A 19043-nucleotide genomic window follows, 5' to 3' on the forward strand; every position below is an offset into this window, starting at 1 on the left:
GGAGTATCTCCTTCCTTCTCGGTATCTCCATTTTCTGATTGGTAGGAAGGGCCTTCAAGGTTGGTGCCTTCGACTATGAATTCTGCCAATGCTTGTCCTTTTATCGCCGTCCTCGAATGATAAGTGATATCAATGTGTCCTAGTTCCACTGCCCACTTGAGTTATCATCCTAAGGCCTCTGGTTTCTGGAGAACCTGTCTCAGCAGTTGATCGATCATGACTTAGATCGAGTGAGCTTGGAAATATGGACGCAGCTTTGAGAGGAGATTACTAAACATTAGGCTAGCTTTTCAAGAGGGGGATACCTCAACTCTGCACCTACTAGCCTTTTACTGATATAGTATACAGGGTGTTATACCCTGTTCTCTTCCTTTACCAAAGCAACATTGATTGCATGCTCGGTGATTGCCAAATAGATGAATAGTACTTCACCATATATTGGCTTCGCTAGGACCAGAGGTTGGGCAAGGTGCTCCTTCAGGGCTTGGAAATCTTCCTCACATTCCTCGGTCCATTGGATCTTCTTCCTGCCCCTCAATAAGTTAAAGAAAGGGACACACTTGTCCGTAGACTTTGATATGAACCTACTGAGGGCAGCTACTTTCCCAGTTAAGCTTTTCACTTCTTTGATTGTGGTAGGTGACTTCATGTCGATCAATGCTTTGATCATCTCGGGGTTAGCCTTGATTCCACGTGAATTGACTATGTATTCGAGAAACTTACCAGAACCAACTCCAAACGAGCACTTGAGAGGATTTATGTAATGCTCCAAATTTCCTAATAAGGTTTAGGACCTTGATTAGGAGGTCGGGAGGGCCATAATTGATTTATTATAGTATTTAGTGATTATATGCATGTTTACGTGAATTATATTACTATGTGATGGTGAATGCATGCATACAGGCTCATATGTTAATTATGAGGGTATTTTGGTAATTTGGCCACTGTGGGCGTAATTGTATATTTTGGGTGCATGATTGTGATTAATTAATATAGCCACATTATAAGGTGGATTGGTTCGAGCTAATCGACATGAGACGGTCATGAGATGTAACTGTTCGGTCTAGTCATAACGGGTTTAAGCTCGGGGCTCGGGGAGAGTCTCGGGGTGAAATTAATGATTAAATCATTACTGGGAATTAAAGGGTAATGGGATATGATTTATTGGTATTTGGGAATATTGAGAATAGCGGGGATTGGGAAGCGTTAATTATGATTAACGGGATAAGTGAAAAGTTCCAATTCTACCCTTGAAATGGTTTTAGAGGCTTTAGGTGGCTTAAGGGTATTTTGGTCATTTGAAGGGATTTATATTACCCTTTAGTTGGCTGTAGAAGGATAAAGACTAAACAGAACAAAAACAGGGGTTGTCTTCTCCCTTCCCGTACATCATTCTTCTCTATATTTCTCTTGGTGTTCTTGGGCTCAAGGTGGGGTTTTAAGCTAGGAAACTCAAAGGCTGGGTTGGTGGACTTGGTTCAATCATTAAAGGAGGTTCAAATATGAATTTGAGGTGAGCTTTAGTCACTGGTTTAAGGTGTTACTCTGTTTTCCTTTTAGTTTTCAATTCATGGTTTTTGATGTGGAAAGTGGGAATCAAAGGGAGCTTTTGTGTTGGTTTGATTGGGATTTGATGAGGGTAAGCTATGGGTGTTGTCTAGAGGTTAAACTGAGTGTTTGGAGGAGGTTTGGAGTTGGTTCGAAGGGTTGGTTCCAAGGGAAAACGCAGGGGAGAGTTGGCTGGTGCGTGCTGGTTTCTTGGCTGATTTGCGAAATGAGCCGCGGCCTATCTATGGTGTGCCGCGGCCTGTGTTGGCTCTAAAGGTGAAAATGGCTCTGTCAAGAGGGTGAGCCGCGGCATGGCTGTGGTGAGCCGTGGCCCATCAGGGCAGATTTGACCAAAATTGTGTTTTTAGCCTAGGGATGTCTACCATAGGCCTCGGGGTTGGACCTAGTACCCGGTTAAGTGGGGATTGATGTCCCGGGGGCTAGATATTGATTGGGGAACTTATGTTGATCATTTTTATTGATGATACCTTATATTTGGTTATGACTAGGTGACCGCTAAAGGACTAAAAGTTGATCGTTCTCAAGGGTTGTTCTTTTAATCGTTCTAGCTCGACTTTGAGGTAAGAAAACTGCAACCTGTGTATATGTGACATGCATGGCTATTATGATGCATGTTGATTGATTACTGGGTATGACATGCGTGGTTATTATTGATGCATGACGGTTGATTATTATGTATGACATGCATGGCTATTCTTGATGCATGTTGGTTGACTATTAAACGTGACATGCATGGATGTTATTGGTGCATGTTGGATTGTTGAATATAATGCATATGATGCATAAGAAACATGTGATTAGGACATGCTTTGTATACTGGGTGTGATATCATTCAGAGCTTGAGCCTCTGTGTTAATGCATAGTCCTAATTGTACTAATATCTGTTAAGTAAGAATGTTGAATACCTTGTTTATGGATATTGGACATGTGATATATGTTTGGTGGCATGGCTTACCTGTGTATGGCGCTGACTTATTAGTCAGAATCAACAGTGGTGTCAGATCCGTCTTTGAAGCTGTGACTTATTAGTTAAGTTCACCACGGGCTGAGCACTGGTCATGTTTTACCGACCCAAGGGTCAGAGGTGGCAGTGCGTTGTGAACGCCGGGCCAAGTAAAGATTAGATCTAATCGAGGTCGGCATTGAATGACTCATATGGGGTATTAATGCTGGACCGACTGGAAGGTCAATGAGAACTATAAGCGCTTGCCTAGTCTAAGACCAGATGATTTCAGCCAAGGTATATGACCCCGGTGACCGTTTGTCACATGGCTAAGGGACGTTGTCCATAGTTTCGACTCTAGAGTCGTGAGGAAGGTTATGTTGGTGACTAATCACCTTGCACCTGTCCTAATCAACCTTAAGAAAGAATCACTTATCGGTTAATCCCTGGTGACCCTATCGTCACATGGCTAGAGGGAGCGATGCTCATTATTGTGACTTTTGGCAATTGTCACCTATTGGCTTGGACTGATAGTCCCGAATGGTTATTATGATCGTTGTTGATATTATATCATGCTCTATTGTGTTTTCTTGCTGGGCTTTGGCTCACGGGTGCTACGTGGTGCAGGTAAAGGCAAGAGGAAGCTAGACCATCCTTGAGTTGGAGAGCTTAGGTGATGTCGTGTACATATGCAGCTGCTCGTCCGGCACGGCTGAGGTTTAAAGTGGAACTAGGGTTGAACCCTGTTTTGCTGCTTAGAACGGCTTGTTGTAAATATTTTCTGTAATAAACTCTGAAACTTTATTTTTGGGATCCCAGTGTATAAACTAAACGTTCTAGTGAAACGTTACATCTTAACCAAAGTTTTTAATCCCTAAACCGCTAATCATACTTAGTTCACGATTTAGGCCAAATGACTTGGTTAGCGAGTTTAGCACTGTTTACAAGGCACACTGTAACGGTCCCTGGGGTTTGGGGCGTTACAATTTAACTTCATGCTATACTTTCTAAGTATTGCAAAGCATTCTTCCAAGTCTTGAACATGCCCTCTAGCTTCTTTATACTTGACCAAAATGTCATCGATGTATACCTCCATATTTTTTCCAATCAAGTCTCGGAACATGCCATTCACTAAACACTGGTAGCTGGCTCCTGCGTTCTTCAAGCCGAATGGCATCACCTTATAACAGTACAATCCTTTGTCTGTCCGAAAGCTGGTATGTTCCTCATCGGGAGGGTGCATACTTATTTGATTATACCCAGAATATGCTTTCGTGAATGAGAGTATTTCATGTCCTGCCGTTGCATGGACCAGTTGGCCTATTATGGGTAGTGGGATGCAGTCTTTGGGGCAGGCCTTGTTAAGATCTATGAAGTCCATGCATGTTCTCCACTTTTCGTTTGGCTTTGGGACCAGCACGGGGTTTGATAACCAATCTGGATAGTAGGCCTCCCTTATAAAACCATTTTCCTTGAGCCGCTCGACCTCCTCCTTCACGGCTTGAGATCAGTCTTTCTCAAGAAGTCTCCTTTTTTGTTGAACTGGTGGGTAGTTCTTCTCTACATCGAGGACATGACTTATCATGGAAGGAGAGATTCCAACCATGTCCTTATGTGACTAGGCAAAGACGTCCTAGTTTTTCTTAAAAAATTCCACCGACCGTGCTTTAATTTCCACCTTTAACTCCTTCCCGACTTTGATTACTCTAGTCAAGTCCTCCTCGTCTAGTAGGACTTCATCAAGATCTTCGACTGGTCCTACCCCCATGATGTCATCCCTAAAGCGAGGATTGATGTCATTTCCCTCGCTTTGGGAAACTTGCTATAACAACAAATCTTCGTTAAAAGGAGCCACCAGCTCCAGTAAAATGTTTCTTTCAACGTCAACTTCCATGTTGAAAACCTCATCGGTTCCTTCATTCTCTTCGCAGTAGGTTACTATCATGTTGTTTACACATGGTTCTTTCTTTACCTTGACCACTAACGCATTATAGCATTCTCGTGCCTCCCTTTGGTTACCCTGTACGCATCCTTGCCCTGCACTGGTGGGGAACTTCAAAGATATTTTCCATATAGATACTGCTGCGTGTAATGCCATCAGGAGGGGTCTCCGGAGCACAACATTATAAGCCAATGAGAAATCTACCACCAGAAACTCTGTCATCAAAGTCTCGTGCCTGGGGACATCCCCCATCGTGACCAGTAGTCTGATAGTTCCTGCTAGTTCTAAGCACTCTCCCGTGAACCCATATATCACTTGGGAACATGGTGTTAGGTCCTTGACAGTGAGCTTCATCTTCTCAAGGGATGATTTGTTGATGATATCTACTGAGCTTCCCATATCCACCAAGCATCTCTTCACTCGAGCATTGTCGATTTGAATGGTAAGGACCAAAGGGTCATTGTTGGGGTACCTCACGTGCCTGGCGTCATCCTCTGTAAAAGTGAGAGTTTCACTTTCATACGTCAGATTTTTTTTTTGAGACTGCTCCTCGACTGCCATGCATTGGGAAGATTCCCCTACCTCATGTCTGAGGGTCCTTACATATCGTTCACGAGCATTGTTATCGTTGCCTACTATGTGAGACCCTCCACATATGGTATCCAATGTGAAGTTTATAGCTGTCGGCTGCAGGGGTGGACTCCTCTGCCTTCATAATTCTGGATTCTTGCTTGGGGTTTTGGTCTTGCCTCGGTACCTTGAAAGTTTTCCTGATCAGAGAAGAAACTCTATCTCATCCTTCAATTGTTTGCACTCGTTTGTGTTGTGTCCATAATCATTATGGAAACGAAAAAACTTATTCTTGTCCCTTTTTCCTTTTGAACACAAGGGTGGTGGCTTTTGGTATGGTACCTCTTGGTATGTTGCCAAGTAAATCTCAGACCTTGATGTTGTCAGGATGGTATAATTGGTGAACTTGGGCTTGTAGGGTTGATGCTTAGCTTATTTGTCGATGGGTGTTGAGTTAACTTTCTTTTCTCCACCCTACTCGACCTCTGAGGAATTCCTCTTCTTACCGTTGCCCTCACTGCTGCCCTGAGGGTTTGCGCCGTTCTTATCTGCCTTGACAGTGGTCGGATGGTTTATGCCTTTTTCTTCCTTCATGATAGCATCATCTAGCTACATGTATTTGTCGGCTCGGTCCAGGAACTCCTGCAAGGTGTTAATAGGGTTCTGGTGTATACTATCCCACAAGGGACTACGATAAATTATTCTTGTCGAGATGGCAACGGACTTCCGTTCATCTCCTACCGTGGACGCTTGGTTTGCCTCTCTCACGAATCTTTGAATGTAGTCATTCAGGGGTTCATCTTTCCCTTGCTTGATGTCAGCTAACTGATTGGCATACACTGGTTGAATCGGCCCGACACTAAAGACCTTGCAGAATTCCTTCCTGAACAGCTCCCAGGAAGTGATGGATCTAGGTTTGAATTTCCAATACCATTCCTGAGCTGAGTCAGAGAGAGTGGTAGGGAATACCCTGCACCTATAATCATGCTCCACACCGAGTAACTCCATCTTATCCTCAAACTTCCGAATGAGTCATGCTAGGTCCTCCTTCCCAGTGTATGTAAGAAGTTTCAGGGTCTTATATTTTGGTGATGTTGGGCAGCTTGGGTCTTGGCACTAAAAGGACTCCCACTTCTATGAGCCAGCTCGATGTTTGAAGATTTCTTTGTTAGACCGTGAACAACCATAACAAGTGCATCTATTTGAGCCTACACTGCTGGTGGGATCGCTGCTCCAGGTGGGGTAGATGTCGCTGGTACCCCTTCCTGAGCGCTGGTCCTCCTATTGATGACCTCCCTCATATCCTGAGGTTGTGCATCTTTCCCCAACCTATCGAACACAGTGCTGGTGTTATTCATCTGTTCTTTTCCCCTGTGAGACTAAGGGTGTAGGGGTTGCAGGTCTGCCTTGCTCTTGTCGGTGCGGCCCTGCCCCTGAGCCTCTCCTCCTATATGACTTTGAGATTTTGAGCGGCCATTTCCATTTCTGTCATGCCTCTTAGATGTTTGACCATCATCTCCTGCATTGTTTCGTTGGTCCCCTTGGGAGGGGCCCTTTGAGTTAGTAATACTCCAACTCCGAGATGAAGTGTTATTCTTCTTATTCATTGAGGATGTAGTCTTGGACGGTGCCTCTTCATCCTGTCTCTGGGAAAGTGGTTCTGAGAGTGTCCTTGGGGTCCTACTCCTCCCCTAGGACTCTTTGTTACAGTTGTCTTGCATTCCTGCTACTTTGCCCTAAGCCACCCTCACCGCCTGAGTAGCAGTTTCAGCGTTAGCTCGGGCTAACTGAGTAGCCGCCTCCAAGGCCACAACCGCTTCCTGGTGTCTCCGGTCAGCTTCCTGCTCCCTCTGGATCATTCTCTAGACCTGCTCATCTATCTCACGTCATTTCCGTTCCATAGTCGCCCTCTGAAGGGTAATTTTTGCAGCAAAGGCCTCCTGCCTCACCAGAAATTGCGCCATCTCCTCCTAGTGAACGTCCTGTGGATCTTCCACATCAGGTAGATCTCTAACCTCCACCTGAGGTTCATTAACAAGATCTATGGGATCCTAGGTGGTGGAATCCCCGGGAGTAGTCTTCTTCGTCTGACTGGATTTTAGAGGCATCGTAAAAATGATGAAAGTGTGTTTCTTGATTTCGTACTCTCAATGAAAGCACCAAAATGTTGACCTGTGATATTGACCAACGGTCGTATGTACAGTATACACACCTTTTGAATGAAATATATAGAATATACGTCAGAGTACGATTATCTTAAATAAACACACAAGAATTTTATAGTGGTTCAACCCTGTTATGATGAACAGTAATAACCTAATCCACTTAGTCTTTAGTATTGAATTACTCGACAATTACAAGTACGAACTGATGAGTTCACTCCTCAGAAATATTTTTCTCCCAAAATTCCAGAAAAAGAGATCCTTTGAATTGAAGCCCTGGGTCCTTTAATTATAGTACCTAGGGACTGTTACATGACCAGTATTACTGGGATCGTGGTTTGGTACACGGTTATCAGGTAGTGGAGATACGTGTCCACCTCCCTATGATTACGAGATCGTGGGTATTCTCGTTGTTTCCCTAGATCATGGTGGATAATGCACGATAGAAACCTCTGGGAAGACGTTAAGTCTCTGTTGGTATGTGAGACTTAGGTGCTAGGCCCGATGACCAGAGCTTGGGTGCTAAGCCTGTGACCTTCTGGGTGCTGGACCTGTTGATAATCTGGGTACTAGGCCTATGACCTTCTATTTGAAAGAGAGTGAGTATTTCTCAGTGAAATGTACTTGGGGGTTTGAGCTAACCACCCTATGAAGAATAGGCTGGGCCGACCACCCAGGTGGTTCTTGAGCATGTCAGGCCGACCACCCTGGAGGTTGGGGTCAGGCCGACCACCCCTTAGGTAGGAGTCAGACCAACCACTCTCTTGGACACACTGGGGCCGATCACCCCTGGGGTAGAGGTCAGATCGACCACCTCTAGGGGTAGGGGTCAGGCCAACCACCCCTAGGGGGTTTAGGCTTGGTCGACTTCCCCATAGGTCCTGGACTATCTTTTTTTGCCCGTCACTCTTTTCTCAATACTTTGTCGTTTTTCCCTGATTTTGTGATGTCACGTGTCGCATTCTCATTCGCCGTGTCATACTCTTATTTTTTAGGGATAACACATAACATACCTTATAAACATAATCATAACACATAAAATCTAACCTATTTTCCTTTCCAAAAATTAGGATATTGGAAACAAGAGTGGGATTGAAAACTCATTAAACCAAACAGTAAGATCCATAAGTTTTCTAAAGAAATGGAGATGAAAAGAAGATCTAAACCATCAAGATAGTAACTTACTGAAAACCTTAAGTTTCAAGAAACTTAAATACCTAGCCAAAACCATTATAACATGTTATGATTTTGAAGAAAAATGAAAAATAAGAGGAACTAATAATGAACTAAACCTGAGGATAAAGAATACCTTAGATAGACTATAACTTCGACCTAAACCTCAATACCAAAATATCACTCTAGCTTACTTCCCAAGTGTTTAGAAAAGATTAGATTGGAAAGTTTTTATTCCCAAAACCTTAGTGTTTTCTCTCTAGAATAAACTTAGCAGCTTGGAGGCTCTGAGGAATGCTTGAAAGATGAATGAATTGGCTGAGTGCAAGGTCCTATTTATAGAGTTCAAGGAGTGAAACTAACCCCTTTTAAAAAGAATAAATAAATGAATATTAATTGAATAAATTTAAATTATCTGTTCAACAGATGCCCATAACTCGGTGAAAAATGTTCTAGAGCAAGTCCAAGTTGTTGAGGGCTGTTTCTAGCTCGGATTCCACGGAATTTCAAACTATGCTGAAGGAGACGGTATATCACCCCCTATAGGCGATATATTTCCTCCCCCTTAGTTGCGAGTCTCCGTGTTTTCATTTGTGCGAAGTCGACGTGTTTTTCGTATCACCCATAGGCAATATATCGGCCCCTAAAGCTGCGATATATCGGCATACGCTGATCTTTTAAACACATTTTTGCACACTTGATTTTTGTTAAAACAACTTTGACTGAATAAAATGTGATCCTAACAGCTACTAGAAGGTTCTAGACCTTCTAGATCTATCATTTATTAATTTATTAATCTAAAATCCTCAAATCATTAATAAACATGCATGTGACAAGTGTCACGTTCTTAATTATTCTATCTAAACCTTAGGTTATAATAAATATCATTTCTAGGACCAACTATATTAATCAAACTTTATGTTAAAATTAGTATTTCTAAACTATAGGTTGAACTTGTAAAATCTATAACTATTTCTACGAGTTTCCAACTAAATCCTGGCTTGGCATCCGCATATTTCTTTTGTCGACTCTGAGTAGCGAGCATATGTTTTCTAATCATCTCCACTGTGTCTTGAGCCTCTCTAACAACTTTGGGTCCAAGAAGTTGTCTTTCTCCTACCTCATTCCAATGTAATGGTGACCGACACTTCCTTCCATAAAGTAACTCGTAGGGTGCCATACCGATAGTTTCCTGGTAGCTATTATTGTAGAAGAACTCTATAAGTGGAAAATAATTACTCCAGGATCCTCTGAAGTCTAGTACACAAGTGTGCAACATATCTTCTAAAATCTGTATGGTACACTCGGATTAACCGTCGGTCTGAGGATGAAATGTCGTACTGAGACTAAGCTCGGTACCCATGACTTGTTGCAAGCTTCCCCAAAATCTCGATGTAAACAACGATCCTCTATCAAATACTATTGCCTTAGGGATTCCATGCAGTCGTACAATTTCTCGTACATAAATATCTGCGTACTGGTCAGCAGTGTACATAGTCTTGACAGGCAAGAAGTGAGTTGACTTTGTGAGTCTATCTACCACAACCCAAGCCAAGTCGTGCTGCTTATTTGCTTGTGGTAATCCTGTCACAAACTCCATAGCTATGTCTTCCCACTTCCATTATGGAATACTAAGCGGTTGCAATAAGCTTGCAAGTCGTTGGTGTTCCGCCTTTACTGGCTGGCATATAAGGCATTTGGACACATATTCTGCTACGTCTTTCTTCATTCCTGGCCACCAATATAGTGCCTTAAGTTCGTGAGTCAACTTTGTCGGCCCCGGGTGAACTGAGCATGGGGTAGTGTGTGCCTCTTCTATAATCTTCATCTTAATCCCATAGTCATTCCTCACGCACACCCGACCCTTATATATCAATAACCCCTGTCCTGATATGGAGAAATCCGTAGTCTTGCCTTCTTTGACAGTAGCCATATGTGATACTAACGTGTCATCATGCCCTTGTCCGATCTGTATGTCATCTAGTAAACTCGTTGGATGGACAAGTTAGCAAGTTGACCCCTGACTATTTCTATCCCGGCCTCAATCAACTCTTGTTGCAGCGGCTTTTCAATACCGAATAATGCTGCTAGATTTCCATAACTCTTCTGACTTAACGCATTTGCAACTACATTAGCTTTTCCTAGGTGGTATATGATTTCACAATCATAATCCTTTACTAGTTCTAACCACTTGTGCTGCCTCATGTTGAGCTCTTTCTACGTGAATAAATATTTTATGCTCTTGTGGTCCGTATAAATCTCACAACGTTCTCCATAAAGATAGTGGCACTAGATTTTCAATGCCAAGACCACCGCTGCAATCTCCATATCGTGTGTTGGATGGCGTTACTCGCATTCCTTCAGCTGCCTTGAGGCGTAGGCTATCACCTTGTCATTTTGCATCAGCACACAACCCAAACCTTGCTTCGACGCATTACAATATACTACAAACTTGTTGTTGGGTGTCGATACACAAAGTACTGCTGCTGAGCATAATTTATCCTTGAGCAACTAGAAGCTCTCTTGACATTTATCCGTCCAGTTGAAGTTTTGTTGTTTCCGGGTTAGGTTGGTAAGCGGAGTGGCTATCTTAGAAAAGCCTTCTACAAATCTCCGATAATAGTCTGCTAGCCCAAGAAAACTTTTAACCTCTGATGCATTTTTAGGTCTTGGCCAATCCTTCATAGCCTCTACCTTAGTTGGGTCTACTGCAACTCCATTCTTGGGTACTATATGGCTGAGGAACGCTACTTGCGATAGCCAAAATTCGCATTTCTTGAACTTGGCATAAAGTTGATGCTCCTTTAGTCACCATATGGTCAATCTTAAATGTTCCACGTGCTCAAATTTGTCCTTGGAGTACACCAAAATATCGTCAATGAACACTACGAAAAATTTGTCCAAGTAATCCTTGAAGACCCAATTCATTAAGTCCATAAATGCGGCTGGAGCATTGGTAAGACCAAAAGACATAACTAGAAACTCATAATCTCCATATCGAGTTCTAAAAGTTGTCTTTGGTATATCCTCTTCCCGTACCTTCAGCTGGTGATAACCGGACAGTAGATCAATCTTTGAAAATACAGTCGCTCCTCGGAGTTGATGAAATAATTCGTCGATCTAGGGTAGCAGGTACTTGTTCTTAATTGTCACCTTGTTCAACTTAGTGTAATCGATACACATCCGCATGATTCCATCCTTCTTCTTCACAAATAGAACCGGTGCTCCCCATGGAGAATGGCTTGGTCTGATGAAACCCAAGTTTAAGAGTTCTTGCAACTGTGTTTTCAACTCCTTGAGTTCAGTAGGTGCCATTCGGTATGGTGCCTTTGAGATAGGCTCGGTTCCTGGTACTAGTTCGATTCTAAAGTCAATTTCCCGAGTAGGGGGTAACCCTGGTAAGTCATCAAGAAATATCTCTGGGAATTCCTATATAATGCGGACGTCTCCAACCTTTAACAGTGTTTCTTATGCCACATCCGTGGCGCTTGCTAAGAATGCATGACATCCTTTCTCTATCATCCTCTGAGCTTTGAGAGATGAGATAAGCGTTGTCCGTAATCCTGAAACCTTTCCCCTAAAACATAGTTTCTGACTGTCAGGAGTTTCGAACATCACTTGATTGCGTCTACACTGGATGGTTGCGCCATGCCTTGCTAGCCAGTCCATGCCCAGTATTACATCGAAGTTCTTGATCTCTAGCTCTATCAGGTCTCCTTCTAGTTCCATACCCTCAACTTTGATCGGTACTCCTCGTACTATTCGTGATGATAGAAATACTTCGCCCGAAGACATTTCCATAACAAACCTAGTTCTAAATCGTTCACCAGGTTTGTCTAATTTCTCTATCATTCCTAGCGAGATATTAAATCTATGCTTTTAAACAATAGTAAGGTAAAGTGTGTTGCTCCCGAATCAAATAGTACTAAACATATATTATCGAGGATAGGAACCTGACCTGTGACCACCTTGTTACTACCTTCGACTTCTCCCTGGGTCAAGTCAAAGACTCTGGCTGGAACCATCTTATTGTCCTTCTTTTCTTCTGTTTTGAGTCGCGGACACTCATTTTTCTAATGACCTTCCTGGCCACAATTGAAACAACCCTTGTTGTTTGCATGACACTCCCTATGATGTCTTTTCTGGGATTTGGAGCAATGAGGGTATTCCACATAACACGACCTATTATTACTGTTATTAGATCGTGCTCTTTTATCACCATCGACTTGCTTATTATCAGGATGCTTTCTTTTCTGCCCATTTTTTCCATGCTGGTTGTTGTTGTGGTTTCAACCATTCTAAGTCTGACTCTACTTCTTGGGTTCAGACTTGTTGGCCTCTTCCTTACTAACATTGGCTTGAAAACTTTCCATCTCTATAGCTGTTTCCAGAACATTGGCGTAAAAAGTGGTTCTAGGATTTTCCAGCTTGACACCTGACTCAATATTGGGTCTGAGTCCCCTAGTGAACTTGGTAACCCTCAAGAAATCGGTTGGGACCAAATTTGGTGCAAACTTGGCTAGACGATCAAATTGTTGAGCGTACTTAACTACTGTCAAATTTCCATGCTTCATATGGGCAAACTCTTCCATCCTTATAGCGATAACAACTGAGTTGTAATACTTTTATGAAACAGCTCCATAAATCTAGCCCAAGTCATGGTGGTGACATCATGAGTCTGCTGTACCGATTCCCACCAGATTATGGCATCCTTTTTTAGTAGAGAGGAAACGTAGGATATGCGATCTGCATTGCTGAGGTTCATGTGTGCTAGAATAGGCTCTACATTCCTGAGCCATTCTGCCGCCTCAAAGGGGTCGGTTGTCCCTTCAAAGTTTGGAGCATGCTGCTTATGGAAACGCTCGTATATTGGCTCTATGTACTGCCCTCATATGGATATCCTATGTACATAGAGCCAATATACGGTGCATAGTTTGCCACCGACCATCCCTCATATGGATATCCTATGTTCTGCCCTTGCTGGGGTGCTTGAGCCGCTAGCTGAGGCTATGATTGAGTCTGCAGTTGAGGCTGTGGCTGAGGTTGTTGTCGTTGTTGTTGCAGCAGTTCTTCACTTGTTGCCTTAACCAGATAATCTTAGTAGTGTTGCCAACTGAAGGTGGTGCATTTCTATTAGCAGCAGCATTGGTAGCACACGTTCCCCTTCTTCGGACTGGAGGGGCTTCTTGAGTCTCATTAGCGGTGCTGGAGGCATTGTCGTTCGTGCGTGCAGACCTTCGTAGCGACATCTTCAGCAAAGTTCTAACAGTTGAGAAAACACGTTAGAACTTACCCTAATAGGTTCCAAGGCAAAACTTAATCTAAGCAAACATAATTCAGAATTATCGATTATGATATCTTATAAAAAAAATATTATGTTAGCCATCTTTATAAATTAGGGTGAGTTTCTATACTTAGACTATTATGCCACCTTTATTATTTTCTAAGTCTGTTTCTAATCGCCCTATATGACTTAATTCTCAGGCTCGAAACTAGTCATTGTTCCAAAGTTAACCATTTTGAGGGAGAGCTGGGATCAGTAAAATCATTTCCACTACTATGGACACCTAAACTCTCAATACAGAACCAGGTCTATTGATTTGTATCCACCATCACCGAACTCAGTCCTTATTTATTGAATTTATTCTAAATTTATGATGATTGTAGAAAAAAAATTAAACTCATACATGCCATTCAAAAATAACAACTTTATTCATTTGGAAAAATATTTTCACTTATTACAATTATAAATTCAAAATAAATAAAGAAACTATACAAATAATAATCTAGGGTGAAATTTATAAAAAACAGAATCTTCTACATCTGACCCTTCATCTAACATATCATCATTTATTTCCTCATAATCATCATTACTATGAGCCTCAAAACTACCTCGGGGAATATTCATTAAGATATTATGCTTTTGTTCATTAGTAAATTGAAACTCAAACTTAGAGGTAAACCTAAGTATAAGAAAATAATATATCATGGCTACCGGTAAATTATCTTCATCATACATAGTGTAACGCCCTACTTCCTTAGAGCCATTACTAAGTGAGTTTAAAACGTGCAATTAACTATCTAATCAAGGTTTTAAGACAAAGTGTAGTTAAACCATAACAAAAATCACATTCTTTAAAAATATAACCATTCATTGAAAATTATAAGCGTTTAACATTTGGGATCCCAAAATACTGTTTAGAAATATTTACAACTCAAAATATAACTAAAGTCGGCTAAACGAAAAAATTTATTTTTAATATAAACATCTCCTCAAAATACCCCTGGCCGTGGCAGCCAAGCAGGCCAAACATGTACGCATCGCCTCACGCTCTCTGTACTCATGGTTGGTCAACTTTCCCCTTGCCCTTACATGCACCATAGAGCACCCGTGAGGCGAAGCCCATCAAGAAAACTCACACAAGCAGATAACATATGCATATCAATCATTCAAAATGTAATCAAGTCGCCAACAGGCTAAACACATACGACCATGTCGTCCCAGGTGCTTTACGATGCCCTGGGTTCGCGGTCTACACCGTGAGGTTATCCCAGGTATCTTATAGGGTCTCGTCCTAGCAACTTGCGCTTCGCATGCTAAACACTGCTCCCGACCCCTTGCTGTACTCGGCCTTGCCGTTACCGGCCCTTACTGTTCTCGGCCTTCACCATTCCCGACTCTTGCCGTTCATTCACATATGTGCACACATAGCATAATTATACAATACTTAAATACATATAAACATACTCAATGGGCTACGCCCTGCAATACAATCATATAGGGTCGAGCCCTGCAACACCAACTATAGGGTCTCGCCTTGTTCTATGGGTACAACAGTTTTCTTACCTATGTCCCGAGCTTTCCAAACACCAATGTCCCAAGCACAGTCCCCTAATCCGAGCCTCGCTGAAACCCTAGTCACAACACATCAACAATATCCATCCATCAAGGTCTAATCCATTAAATAACTTTGGGTTACCATTCTAATCCCCAGAACCTTGAATTCTATCAATCCAGGTGATAAAATCCATCTCGAGCCTTAACAATTGGGTTCCCAAGCCAAAAACCCATAAAACACCCAACATTTTGAACTAGGGCCGCGACCCAACCCCTTAAGGGCCGCGACATGCCTCAAAATAGAGGCAAAACACCTCCCTGGAAGGAGACACGGGTCCCGACATGCTTAGCCAAGCACCGCGGTGCACCTCAAGATCAGAGGCCTCCCCAGGCTTCACTCGCACACGGTCCCGCGACATGCCCCTCCTAGGGCCGCGGCTCGACCTGCAAACCCAGCCCCATGCATTTCACGAGCTAATCTCCCTGAATTTCACCATTTCTGAGCCTATATCCTAGAATTCTGCCCAGGACTCAATTCCAACCACATAATCAGTTTATATTATCATAAACTCCAACAACAAGTCTCCAAAAACACTTCAATTTTACCACTTCGGTTCTATCTTCCAAATTCTAAAGGAAACACAAAAAAACCAAGCAGAAGTTAAACTTAGGTCCTTACCTCAGAATTAATCTTGGCCCGAGCTTGATTCTAGTTGCCCCAACTTCTCTTCTCCCTAAATTCAGCCTTGAATTCCTTCCATGACCCCAAATAACATCAATTCTTCCTCCTCTTCTTTTCTTGCTTCTGGTTTTTCTCTAGACCTCCAAAGAAGATGATTCCAGCATAAGCCTAGGTAAAGAAAACGTGAAGCATTTTACCTCTGCCAGTTCTAGTTATCCTTAAATCCAAATTCCCTTTTTGCCCCTTAAACCTATCCTTAACCCTTAAGTAATCCCAAGTGAAATTTAGTCATTTTCCAAATCCCGTTAAGTCCCCGAGGCCAAAATAGTAAAATTTCCCAATATTCCATCCTAAACGTTATAACCTCAAATATATCTCCAACTATTTATTTCAATAACCCGATAACCCCATAAAATATCCAATACCCGAAATACCCCTCGACTCGCCCCGAGTTTGGTATTCGACCCCGTTGTGACCTTCTAGCTAACTGCTCCTTAGGACTGTCTCGGATCGTGCAACATAGATATATCATAAGTATATCACAATTATTATATTTATCACATTTATGCCCTCAATGGGCTAAAATTACAAACATGCCCCTAATAACCAAACGGGGTCCACATGCATATTTAATTCACCTAAACATGCAACTCTAATAACATACTCATAAAAATTCACATATTATAATAATAAATCACTTATTGCCCCTCAGGCACGCTAATCAAGGCCCCAAGCCTTAATAGAAAATTTGGGACGCTACACATAGTCTCCCATATTTCTTCTAATTTTGAAAATACAGTAGGAAAATCCTTAAAAAGCCTAATTACTAGGACATATTGTTCCATTGCTCACATCATGATTTGCCTAGCGATTTGAAGGTGAACTATCTCCTTGTGAAATTTGACCAATCCTTGAGTGATTCTTTCTAGCACTCCTATTATATCCCTTGGCTCTCTAATCCTTTTCAATGTCTTAATGGTTTGGATATCATGATAGGTCAAAGCTCCATTCATTTTGACTGAAAACATAATGACTAAAATGTTAGCTATTAACATAAACATAATAATCATAACTTAAACATTTACATTGGTGGTTAGATCTGGAGCTTTTGCGTGTGTATTAAGGAGAACTTCATGCATATGAAATGTGGCCCTAATAACAACCTTAATGCCCCAACTAACTCTAAGACCTCGAACCATTAAAACAACTAAGAATAACTACTCTTTTGGAATACATGTATAAAATAATAGAACTTTATTATAAAAAAAATAATCCAAAATACGGGATCCCATTGTTATTAAATAAAATCATAAAGAAAACAAAAAAAAACCTTTAATTAATTGTTCAAATACTAAATGCGGAAAACATAAATACATAAATTAAAAGACATAAATATAAACTTCATCCTCGATCTTTTCCAGCAGCACATCCATTTAGTCCTCTCCCAATACACATGCCGAAGCTGCCATGAATCCATCCTGCCTTCCAAGCTCATTTTCCTGCACCATCTAAAGTAAAAAGGAATGAGCCTAATGTCCAGCAAGGAAAATCTACTAAAACATGTCATACATCATAAGACTAAAAATAATAATAATAAAATATATGACGTAAAAACGTAAATCATAAAACATAGGACTACAATATTAATGGCAATTAACTCATTACCGTAGTATGTGATCAAAACCATCTAGGTCCTCTTGCTACTATTTGAGGTAGGTTTAAACACAATATAGTATATGATAAACCATCTAGGTCCTCTTGCTACTAATCAAGGTAGGTTAAATCATAACTATAATCTACGATAATGATAAAATCTTAGGATTTCCTTCTTTGCTATCTAAGCAACTATATTTCCCAAGCGACTACAACATAAACATATACATATATACATATAACATTTAAACATAACATAGCATATAAACATAATCATAACACATAAAATCTAACCTATTTTCCTTACAAAAAACTGGGATATTGGAAACAAGAGCGGGATTGACAACTCCTAAAACCAAACAGTAAGATCCATAAGTTTTCTAAAGAAATGGAGATGAAAAGAAGATCTAAACCATCAAGATAGTAACTTACCGAAAACCTTAAGTTTCAAGAAACTCAAACACCTAACCAAAACCATTACAACATGTTACGATTTTGAAGAAAAATGAAAAGAATAAGAGGAGCTAATAATGAACTAAACCCGAGGATAAAGAATAACTTGGATAGATTATAACTTTGATTTACACCTTAATACCAAAATATCACTCTATCTTACTTCCCAAGTGTTTAGAAATCCTTAGATTGGAATGCTTTTAATCCCAAAATCCTAGTGTTTTCTCTTTATAATAAACTTAGCAGTTTTGAGGCTATGAAGAATGCTTGAAAGATGAATGAAATGGCTGAGTGAAATATCATATTTATAAAGTTCAAGGAGTGATATTAACCCTTTTAAAAATAATAAATAAATGAATATTAACTGAATAAATTTTAATTATCTATTAAACAGATCCCCAAAACTCGGTGGAAAATGTTCAAGAGTAAGTCTAAGTTGTTGAGGGCTGTTTCTAGCTCAGATTCCACGAAATTTCAAACTATGCTGAAGGAGTCGATATATCGCCCCCTATATGCGATATATCGCCTCTCCCTTAGTCCCGAGTCTTCGTGTTTTCGTTCGTACGAAGTCGACGTGTTTTACATATCACCCATAGGCGATATATAAACTCCTAAAGCTGCGATATATCGGCATACGCTGATATTTTAAACACGTTTTTGCACACTTTCAACAAACTTGAAGTTTGTTAAAACAACTTTTACTGAATAAAACGTGATCCTAACAGCTGCTGGAAGGTTCTAGACCTTCTAGATCTATCATTTATTAATTTATTCATCTAAAATCCTTAAATCCTTAATAAACATGCATGTGACAAGTGTCACGTTCTTAATTATTCTATCTAAATATATAAAAATCCTTACTACTACTACTGCTACCACTACCACTTACACTACCACTACCATTACCACTACCACTACCATAACTACTATATAGCTAAGTAAAATTCCAAGACGCTACAAGTTTTGACCCTGTTATGTTATGATTTTGAAAAAATAGTATTTCTACAAAGTTGTAGATAATTGAATTATCTTTCCAAATATATAAAAATGGTCTAAAT

This window comes from Humulus lupulus, chromosome 1, assembly GCF_963169125.1.
Source record: "Humulus lupulus chromosome 1, drHumLupu1.1, whole genome shotgun sequence".
In the NCBI taxonomy this organism is placed as follows: domain Eukaryota; kingdom Viridiplantae; phylum Streptophyta; class Magnoliopsida; order Rosales; family Cannabaceae; genus Humulus; species Humulus lupulus.